The sequence below is a fragment of the Erithacus rubecula genome (genome assembly GCF_903797595.1).
Source record: "Erithacus rubecula genome assembly, chromosome: 9".
NCBI lineage: Eukaryota > Metazoa > Chordata > Aves > Passeriformes > Muscicapidae > Erithacus > Erithacus rubecula.
The window spans coordinates 5,390,489-5,402,499 of record NC_136660.1 but is presented as its reverse complement, the minus strand read 5'-3'; positions in this window follow the sequence as shown (position 1 = coordinate 5,402,499).

Genomic DNA, 12,011 nt, shown 5'->3' with positions numbered 1-12,011 from the left:
ATAAAAGCCAATCAGTAAGACATGTTTTGCTGCTGGAGTAGCATTAACTAGAGAGAAAACTGAGTGTATAGAAATGTAGGCTTCTCTCACATGGGATTCCACATGTGGATTAGTCAGTGAATGAGTATTTTTACCTATTGCTAAGTGTTTGTCTGTTGCTATCTCTGTGTATTTTCCAATTAGTGGCCTTTGAAGGTCAGCAGATATCCTAAAAACCCTAATAAGAAAATACCTGAAAATACAAATAGTCATGTGAAAGCAGTTATTGCTTTTATATCAGACTTCTATCTCAGTTTTAAGAGGTACTAAAGTTTCCCAGAATACTGTAGAGGAATTTCTGTGTTGGATGAAAGGTGTTTAAGTAGATCATTTTATGAGTAGACACTGTTACTGATAAAAAGAGCAGGATATATTCAACACTGAAATAACCTTACAGATTTTCTTTGAATTAAGTAGAAGGTGAGTTATTTTCCTCACTGGAGATCACTAGGACACCGTGTAGCAAAGATAAAAGAAGGGAAATAACTAAAAAAAAAAGATGTACAACTATCTGGCTGGAGTCTTCTGACTCCTTAGTTTTTAAAGGTCTTTATAGCACCCCACATAAAGTGCATTGAAGTACTTGGAACAGAAGTTTTCTAATCTTATTAATAGTAATTTCTTCATGTTTACTTTAAAACTTCTTATGCATTTTTTAAAGAAACTATTAAGCTGTGTACAGGTGCTGCAGTGCAGGAAGCTTCCTCCCTTCTGCACCTCTAGCTTCTCTATGTTTTGGGGTGGTGCCCTCTTCAAAAGCAGGGGCTCCTGTTAACAGCAGCTTGGGACTGAAAATGTGAAGGTCAGTGGGCCTCATAAACAAGACTCTTGTAATCCTCCCCTGAAAGGAAGGTCTCTAGGTGATAACCTCCTTTTTTGTGGCAAGAGGGGGTCTGCCAACATACTTTGCTACTTTATGCAGATTCAATTATTCCATTGGCCCTTCCCTTTGTCCTGCCTTTGTACCACCCTCTCTCTATCCCTATATAAACCCTTGCTCCTCCTGACCTCACTGAGTCTTATTTTAACCCTGGACCCCTTTACAGCAGAGGTGTAATAAAGAGTCTCTGTGGAACTCTAAACGAGGATGAGGACTCCATCCCTCCTTCTGCATTGCCCCCTCACAAGAGCTGAAATTGCTAGGCAGGAGCACAGATGTACCTATGCCCTCGAGGTCTTTTTCAAGATGCTTCTTTGGGGAGGTTGCAGCACTCTGTCACAGCAACATGAAATTACTTGGATGTTGGTATTGCTTATCCTGACATAATTAAAATAAGTGATGGTTATGGTAAGGAAATGGTTTCCAATGCTGCTCTACAATATGTACAATGAAAAGCATTTGGGAGACATTGGGGTTTAAGAAGGGTCTAAAGTTGAGGTAAGAAGCAGCTGATTTCAGCTACATTGAAATGTGTGCTAGATGGGGAACATGACAGTCCCTTATGCTTGTCTGGGGAAGAAAAAATATTAACAGGAAGATGGTGGGGCCTTTCTGAAACTGAGGTAGAAAGGAAAACTTTTAATGGCTTAGAAAAAAACAACAAACTAGTCACCTTTTCTTTTTGAAATTTCTGTAACATCCATTCTCAGCCTTACTTGTTACTCACTCTGCTATCCAAATTCCTTTGTATTTTCTTAATGCAACTATAGTATTTCCCTTATATCTTATCAAGTATAATTGATTGACAGTTTTGTCCAAAACAGTAACAGTGCTTATCACGTGGTAAACACTCTTTAACAAACTTGTCTGATGAATATTTTTATGTGATGCTACTTCTTTCTTCCTGCCAGCAAATCATCTGCCAATTGGCTTAAAACTGACACTCAGGCCTCTTTCCTGTATTCCAGCTGCCTGTCTTGTTGATTTTGTGCACCAGGAAAGGCTAACAAATTAGTGTTAACAGTGTTCTGCAATTCAGTAATAGCTATTATTTAAGAATATTTAAGAATATTTATCTCTTTGGTAAGGATTAAGTGTTAATATTTCATAGTGTTGTCTGTCATAGGGTGTAAACAAATTATGTTACAGATTCTGTGCTGATCAGTAGTACTTCTGTATTTTTCCTGCCACTGTTATCTCAATTGAAACTATCACAAATTTTCTACTCAGCCAGTAACTTCTTTGATTCATTTACTCTTCTCACCAGAAGTGTTCCAGGGTCTGTCACATTTGTTCAGGCTACATTAAAAATTGGCACTATCAAGGGAATTGATTTAAGTCTGCCCTTACTACAAGAACTGTAATCAAACATTGCATCTTATAATGACAATCTGGAAAGGAATAAACCTATATAAGCACAGCGGTAAGAAGGGACTTGCATGTCATCTTGGATTTAAGAGCAGTAGATTATGTTTGGCTGTTGCTGTGTCATTTAATTGAATGAGAAGGTTGTCTTGGAGTCACGAATTTGTTGAGGCTAGGAGGAACCTCTGGATATTGTCTAGTCTGACCCCTACCTGCTCAGAGCAGGGCCACCTACAGCAGGATCCTCAGGACATGTCCAGCCAAGATTTAAATATTTCAAAGGTGCAGACTTGAACCTCTCTAGACAATCTATCATAGCAGAAGAAGTATTTTCTTAAATTCAAATGGAATTTCATGTATTTCAGCTTGTGCTTATTGCTTTTTGTCCTTTTTCCAGGCACCCTGTGAAAAGATGGTTCCTCTATTTTGCCTTTGAAAAAAGATTCTAGCAACCACTGCTATTTGTATATAACACCCTGATTAGTTCCAGGTATGTATGACACTTTTGTTATTGATTTTGTGGCACCAAAGGAATCCAGTTCTCCATCTTCCATCTCCCTAAGGTTATCTTCATGGATTTCCATCCCAGAAGTGCCGGACCTGCTTCCGACATTTGTATCCTTGCTGTTGCTCCTGTAGTGCCTCCTGCAAAAGGTGGAAGTAGAAATTGGTTCTTCTTGCCCAGTTAGCTGAAGTTCAGCCAACAGAAAACTCTTTTTTGTTCAGTAAATAAACTCTCTTAATGCAAGCACCAGCTACTCTAGTATACAAGTTAGGGGGATGTTTTTCCCACTGAGGCAAGTCCTAATTACAGGTAAAACTTAGAAAAGCATATACTCTGTAGCTGATGCACCATTGATTGTTAACACAACTGAATCAGGAAAAACAGTTTTGGAAAGGATTTGTGGAGAGAGATGTGCTTAGCCCCCAGTAATTGCAGGTATCTGCATTGCTGTTGTTCCCAGCGTTCAATCATATTTTGTATCATTATTTTCCCATTGCATATAACTTTTGAATCTGAAGCTTCTGCTCAGAAATTAGTATTTTTGAATTTTTATCTATATAGGAAAGTACCTGATCCTGTCCCATACTGTTTTGTAGGATGATATGCAAGAAGCCAAAGGAACAATCTGCTTTAGCATGTGCAGATTTTTAATATTAAAAAAATGCTCATAATACAAAACCTGCTGAAGAAATTTTAGTAAGGTATGTGCAGGTGGTTCCATGCACTATGAACACACTCTAGTGGTCACAGAAGTCCTGTCTCCTTTCAGTGAGTGAAGATGGGCTTGCTCTTGCAGCTGAGTCCTAAACCAAGAACCTACTAGGTCCCAGCAGAAGCACTGTGCCACCCTTTCTAGATACTGATCCTACTTTCTGAGTATGAGACCAAAATACATGTTAGCTTAAATATTAGAAGTAGTTGAAGTGAGGCAAAATTAAAGTAAATGAAGATATATCTTCTTCTTTTGGTCCTCTATTTCCCCCCTCCCTTTCATCTTTTCACTTTTAATCAAAATTATGTTCCCAGAAATTTGTTTTGGCATTACTAAGTTGCAGCAGTAGCAACTTGCAAATAGTCATTATTTGACCATATCTTAAAAAGATGACCCCAAATTACAAAACCTAACCTCCTTCAGGCTACCAGCTCAGAGCAACTGCAAACACAGTGTATTTATGCCTGTCAAACCAGAAGTTCTGCTATAGTTTTTCCTGCCTCCATTACTTTCTACTGCTATACTCCAGCTATTAAATATTCAGCAGCCAGACTGTCTAAAAAGGCTGAAAGACTATGCTCCTTTTCTCAGAGTCAACTTTCCTAAGAACTAAACGGCTGTTTGGAAAGCAAAGGTGGCAGTTTTGAGTATGAGAGAATTTTTCAGGCTGCCTTCTGAGTGGCTAGTAATACACACTGATAGGGATTTCTAACAGTGCACAAAATTCACGTGCAAACTTCCTGCTGCCCCCCAGAGAGGCTTCAAACTTTCGACAGTTATTTTTAATGTATTAAACACCTTACATTTGTATTCTAATGCCACCAGACTACATAGAAACATATTCTGTTAGCTGACAATGTTCTACTTAGGTAACAGAGGAGAAAACTAAAGGGCGACTTCCTTGCTACAGAACATGGGAAAAATATTTTTGAGGCAGAAACAAGTGGTTTCTGTGTAGGGACCTGTGGACCAAGAGAGATGTTTTGTTGTTTATATTTGCTGGTTTTGGCAATTTCAAACAAGAAAGCAAACAGAAGTTCTAACTTTATTTTTCTATGTAATCTTTCTTTTCTTCAGTGCTGACTTGAGTCACTCTGCACAGCAAGAAGCAAGTACTTGTTTCTTGCAGGGTGGAAATGAATATTGCCTCTAGAAGCTTTGCAAATTGGAAGTTCAATACCATATAAGGGCTATTGATCCTGTTGCTGTTAGTCTACGACAAACTCTATATGATTGTGATATATACAAAATACAAACATGCTTTGATTTTGCACCTCAGGATAAGCCTGGGGTGCTTTGTCAGAGGTGGAGAGGAGGGGAGAGCAGTCAGCTGGCATAGCAGGAGTTGTCCTTGTACTTGCAGGAGTGAGGAGCCATGGGTGCTCCTATCCAGCTATGCCTTTGGAGTCTACCCCACTTCCCCTTTGCCTGAAAAGTCTTGGGAAACTTTGTGCTAACTCAATTTCCAGTAAGGCAGAATAGCATCCTGTGGAAGTGTTTAATAACCTGGGCTTTTTGAAAGGAATTTTTCCTGTGTTGGTTGACCACTCCAAAAACAGACATCAACAAAACATTTGGACTGGTAGCTAGGAGTTTGAGAAGCAGCGTGCAAGGAAGGTACCTGGATTAGAGGACAAACAGCTGAATATGAGCATCCAAGAACATTTTGTTTTCTCTATTAATGAGAACAAAAGAGGGTGGCAGATTTATTACACCACTTAAACAGAAAGTTCGTAAAGTTAGCAGGAATTTGGTAACAAAGTTCAGTATATGAAAATGCTGGGGTTAGAGCTAGAAATCTACCATAAAGCATTTAGGGGCTAAAAAAAATTCAAAGAAACTTGCAGTTTAATTTATCAAGAGATTGAAATGTGACTTATGCATGCATAAATCCTTGTGGAGACCTAATGAGTATGAAAGACATCTCTAAACTATCACTTAAAGCATAGTGGGAAACTAAAATGAAAACTAAAAGCAAATTCAAAGTTTAAAACCATGGGCCTAGTTTTTTAGAGGGAGAAAAAATTTACTGACAAAAAAAATTTAAAAATTTATTGTTCTGATGCCTTCAAATAAATATCCCTTGTCAGCAGCACTGCTTCTGGGAAACAAAGATTATCTAACACAACACATCAATTAATGATTCTGTGTCTTGGGTTTAAGTCAGATGAAATGATTTGATATTCCCTTCCAATTTTAAAATCTAAAGAGACCTTTCCCCCAATTCAGGGGAGAATGCAGAGAGATGACACTTCCTGGGGGAAGAAGGAACCCAAGTAATGAGAAGACAGAAAGCATAGCTCCAAGGGAAAAACAAATCAGGATATTGTTTAATGAAACAGCTTCTTTAAATGCATTTGTTGGTCAATAGTTTTGACAAGACCTGTCTTGGAATGAGAAAGCAAGGCATAGTGGGGTCAGCTGGCTAAAGGCTAACATGGGTATGTACATAGGAATTGCCATCCTGCCTCACAGGTTTCTGAGTATTTCTCCCAGCTAATCAGGCTGTGCTGCCCTGAGAGTGTGGGAAATAAGAAAAGGAAACCTGATAGCCCAGTGTCTTTTGCTGACAGCCTTTTGAGTTGCTGGATAATGTCCAATGTAGTTCTTCAGCTCTTGGTGCTGATTATGCTCCTCTCAAGCTCTGTGTATGAGTTTGGGCTTTGCATTTCAAAAAAGTTGGATTAGAAAAGGTGTCAAAAGGACTAGAAAACACCCCATAAGGTGTTTCCATAAGGAATACTTCATTAGAAAGAAGATCTGATAACTTAGGTACTGAATTTATTTTTTTGAAGTTTCTGCAAAGGAAATTAACACATTTCCTTCCACACTTAGGGGAGGCAGGATAAAAACTTCTGGATACTCCTTGACTCAGCTTAACTTTGATACAAGGAAAAGCTTCCCAGTAGGATAATGGACTAGAAAACATAGTTAGGAAAAGCTGTATAGTTGAAAGGCTTCAGCAATAGGTAGGACAAGACATCTGTCCAAATGACATGCAATCCTTATGCAGCAGAAAATCTTTGGGTCCTTTCTGTTTCTAATTTTCTTTTTTCCCACCTCTTTGGTGGTCACAATTTTGAACAAGCACTGCTTATCTGGAGACTATGACATTCTGCAAATAGATACTGTGCTGAACAACATTGCCAAAGAAGGTATATCACCTCTTCACTTTAAGTAAAATCTATCAGCTGGTTCAAAATGCAGTCATTGTTCCCTGATAAAAAGCAGCTGGTGTGTACATGAGCACAGTCAGCAGACTGTAGAATAACATAAGCTTTCCATAGGGATCAGAAACATCAAAAATAGAAAGCATATATAAAAACAATCTCCAACAGATTGCTATAATTATTAAATATGATGCACCACAAGTAGTGACAGACTATAGCTGAGATGATGCTACCCAGACAGAAAGAAATAATATGGTTTTGGTGTCCATCTCTGTATGCAGATTTTAAATACCAGAGAGTGGATCATCAGATGCCAGATTATGTGTAGCCCATAATTTAAAATGGGTCTGTTCTCATGAGGGAGGTGTATATTTACTGAAACATTCAGGTACAGCATTTGAAAAAGCTTTAATGCCACTCTACTTGGGAACATGGGAGAAATAACCATATAAATCTTTTCACTGGGCTGCCCAGGTGGGATGTACAGGCACGCTTACACTTATCTACAGAGTAATATTTGAAGATCCACATCAATACATATCAGACATTTCTGTTTATAGCTTATCAACACAGAAGCAAGGAAGTGACAGGTACACCAGAGTGGCTTTGTGAGAGCCTCTTGAGGTGGAAATGAGCTCCTCTGTTGCCTCAGCTTGCCCTTGTGGGGGTTGCATTTTATATGCTTTCAACTCCAAAGAGAAGCAATAAGGTAGGATGGATGTACAACTGCTGCCAGGAGAAAGTCTCAGATGGAGTTGTTATGAACTTTCCCCTTCCACTTCAGATCAAATTTCCCTTAAGAAAAAAAATCCTAATAGGTTGCTTTTAGGTTTCTGGTAAGAAAGAACTGGAGGCACTTAACCAATTGCAACCCTTAAAAAATTATTAAACCAGTCAGCAGTTGCATGATAAACCTTTTCATAGCATGGTGAAATTTCTTTAAAATAGTAAGTAGAATACCCTTTTAATATTTGTACTTATACCACTTTTTGAATTCTGCTTGAATTGACTGCTGCAGTCAAAAGAGGCAGGTGCTGGAGTGATGAAAATGCTTTGGCTTTATATTGACAGGGCTGTTCTGATTGTTCAGAGTTCTGTCTCAGCCTTATCTGCTTTTTCTGACCTACAACTTACATAATTAACAGTGCTAGACATCATTCTTTCACAGTCTTGAAAAAAAAAGTGTCTGGGCCTGCTGCATTTGCTAACTTCTCTGCTTGCAAGGACTTCCCTCTACACAGTGCAGTCATCCTACAGCTCTAGCTACCTGCCTTTCTAATTCCAAATTTTATTTTGCTTAAAATTCACTCCTAACTGGAATGGTAAGGGCCCTGAAAATCAGGAGAAACTGACATCAAGAAATGCCTTAAACCATGAATTTAACATCATATTGCAGTTTGTGTTTTCAGGTTTTGCATTTGCAGGGGTATCTGTGAACATGAGGTAAAGAAATTATTCAAAACCTAAGGCTTTCATTTATGCATTTGCAGGTATATCTGTGAACATGAGGGCAAGAAATTATTCAAAACCTAAGGTTTTCACTTATTCAAATTGAATCAAGAGCTTTAAAAGGAATGTCAGACTGTAATAAAACCGAGAACAATAGTGGTTAAACCTGCCAAATGAAACAAACAAAAAAAAAAGACAAACCAGAAACATGCATTTGAAAACTTTGCTTTTTCATTAAGTTGTGTGCTTTAAATTCTTAATTTGGAATGATAATAAATGTGACACAAACATTTCTGAAAGAAATAAACTTATGGCCTCTTAGCATTCTGTCTGTGTGCTGGAGTAAAAAAACTTAAGACACAGCTGTATTAGACACCAACTGGTTTTGCCATGTTCCTCAGCAAGATGTTGTGCTGGGAGATTGAAATACAGCTATGAGCAAGAAGTGACATGCCCAGAATTCCATGCAAAAGCTTCAGCTGCTTTGATTTCTTAAAACATCCATAGCATTGCCCAACACTTACTTTCAAATTAAACCCCATTAGGGCAGAAGGGCTTTTTTTTCCAGAGATAAGAGCCTACCTTTGCTGTTGCTTCATGCATAGGAAAGGCAGATGAAGAGTTTAATACTTTTAGATAGTATAAACCATAAATTTCAACCATATTAATTAATAATCAGTTATGGTAACAACATCAGCTTAGAGTAGTCTACAAAATAATTATCTTCACCCATTCTGTACTGCTGTTCTAACAGATAAACTGGCATCATGTGTTCTGTGTTCTGATCTCAAAATTACAAATGTATGCAGTATGACTCAGGACTGAAAGAAATCTTTATTTTTTCCTAATTATTCTACATTTGGAAACTCATTTGAGACTCATCTAGGATAGATTAATAGAAAAGAGTGAAGTGAAGAAAAACCCATCCCTGTGATCAACCTATGTGTATTTTTAACATATGTGATGCAACATATTTTTAACATGTTGCTGTCTTTGGGGAGCATATCCTTGTAATGCAGGAAACTGAATGGCTCTGTCACAGACTAGCTTGTGTCTTCCTAAATGTTGATCATTCACTGATTGTACAGCTGCAATGTAATTAAAATGTTTGTTTACCTTTGCAAAAGGTGAAAGCTAAACATTGATGTTTGCATACATACATTGTATTACATGGACAAAGTTAGGAGGCCTTTACAAATTGATTCCCAAACACTGTTAAAACTATTTAAAGCAACTTTTAACTACATTAAGTGACTTTTGGAAGGGGTGTTAAAAATATCTTATAATGAGATATCTGTAAGTCTCTTCCTTACACAGAAATAGACGTATGAGTAAGACACGCCAAGTTTGAGTAAGTACATGGCATGGATTTAATCCCTATGCTGCTCCCTGTGTTTCTGCCATGCAGGAGCTCCAATTAGCATTACATGGGAACTAGGATACAGGGAAGTTCATGGGGCATCCCTGTGCCTGTCTGCTGAGAGCCCAGCAACCATCACCCAGCTTGTTGCACTAAATTAAGTCTTAAAACATTCTGTGAAATTAAATGTAATCTTCTGAGCAAGATAAATTACTCTCAGGAGCCATCTGCCTTGACCCTTTAAAAAAATGTAAATTTAGCTTTCTAATACAGACAGTATTGCCATGGTAGCAAATGGAAGAAAAATAAATATCTCTTAGAGAAAAAAGCACTTTTTATTTTGTGCAAACATATTCAATATAAAATAAATTAGGCAGCTACGGAAATATTGTATATACCATCTCAGACAGCAAAAAAGGGTATCAGTCTTTTCCTGGAATAGTTCTCTGAGTTTGTACCAAACATAATTGCTTGCATTAAAGAAATACATTGTATACTTAATTTCATATGCTGTGAACTAGAGCTCTCATCCTTCAGCTTGCTCTAAATGGACTGGAATGCTACAAACTTCAGTGGAACATCAGGCAGGCAGCAGGAGTTTACAGAACTGGAGCCTGAAATCTAATCTCTGCCAGGTAATTTGTATTGCAAATACTTTGATGTGTGAATTTCCTCTGCACAGTCTACTATTGGAGAGGTTTGTTATTCAAAGAGCACAGTAGTGGTTTGGATTTGTCCTTTCATTGAATGAAAGGAAGAATGCTTTCAGGTTAGGCCTGTTTCAAAAGTAAGATTGATGACTGTTGTACTTTAAACAGTTCACAAACAAATTTTTCTCTTCCTGCATCAGTAAGCCCCTACAAAGGTCAGTGTGAGGAGATACCCAAGATGGACAATATCGTCTGTAAGAATTTCTGCATGGTTAAAAATAATTTCTTTTTACATTGTCTACTTTCCCATTTCAGACTTCAAATTTCACAGTATACAACTGTAAAAACAGTTTTCAAACAATGTCATTGTTTAAATGTTCAACAATTCTTTATTTACCCTCTTTCTTTCCCTCCTTTTGGCCTTTTGACTGTGCGTGGTGTGTTTGAAGGCTGCAGGGGAGTGAGGAAGCCCATGACTGGATTTTAGTGGTAGGAGGTAAGTAGTGAGGATTAATGGTGCTTGCCTGTGGAACAGAAACCATCCTGCATTTACCTGGTACCTCTCATCTGAATAACATAGAAGCTTATGCAGATTAAGCTCTTTCTTCTTTCTGTATGGTAGGCAGAGAAACTGTATAATCCCCACTTAAAGATACATTAAAGAACTAATTTCTTTTAGTGATTGAGACACTGATTTTGGCATGTGGTACTGTGAGAGGCAGCGTGAATGATGCTGAAACTGTAATCTACTCTTTCCCTACCTTAGCTTCTGTGTGGCATAATCAGTAGCATTGACATCCATCACTTTGGATATTGCTCTGTTACATCTCTTGAAATCAGAAGAGTACAATGGAATGTTTTCAGTGAAGGCTTGGGCAGATCTTCATACAGTTCATACATAGTCTTCTGAGAAACAATAAAGCAGTCAGTCTCAGCAAAATATTGTCCTTTTATGCGTGCAAACAGTTCTGCAGGAAGAGTAAAACTAATACGCAGAGATAGATTGCAATGGATTAAATAAGGTATCAGGGAGCAATCAGCTTCTCCTGTGTGTCTCAACCTGCCAGACCATGACCTTGGCAAGAGTACTTGGACTGGGTTACTCTGTTGACTGCCTTGCTTGCTGTCGGGCCTTGGGCAACAGCTCAAGATGTATAGGGGAAGAAACAAAAGTAACAAGACAGACAGACACTAATCCTTCCTGGTCATCTACACTTTTGGATTAACTGCATGTAGCAACTTGTGTCACTCACCTAAGGACGTGATCTTATACTGTCTTTGGGTCTGAGTGCTTGTCAGTAAGTGCAGAAGAGAAGCAGCTTCTCGTAGTGCCTGAGAGGAGTGCAGGAGCCCAGGGAGCAGGCTGACCCAAACTCTGCTCAGAATGCAGTGCTCCAGCCGGTGTCCCTGGGTGATGTACAGAACCCTTACCTAACCCCTCCAGCATACTCCGGGGCAGCAGGCCAACCTGAGGTGACTTCAGTGTATGACACGGATGTTTTGGCTTACTAAACATCCTATAGCATTGCGACAAAACATGGGGAGCACAGGGCAAACACCAAGGCAAGGGGTGAGTGTCCCACTCCTCTTTACTGTCTCAAAGAGGGGAGGGGAGAAGTGCAGAAAAGTGCCTTACTGCAATCTTAACGACTTCTATCTGTTCCTCTCTCTTCCGAGTCATTTGCAAAGGCTGTGTCCATGTGGGGGTCTAGGATCAACGCCACCGCTACTTAGACAGGTCCTGGGTGAAGAAGTAGGAGTAAGACACCTCGCCCAGGCCTGTCTGACCCGACCCCCCTCACGGCCAGCCGAAGTCTCCACAGAGCCCCGGCCCCGCCCGCGCGGCCCCAAGGCGCAGGCGCGCAGCCCTTGAGCCAATGG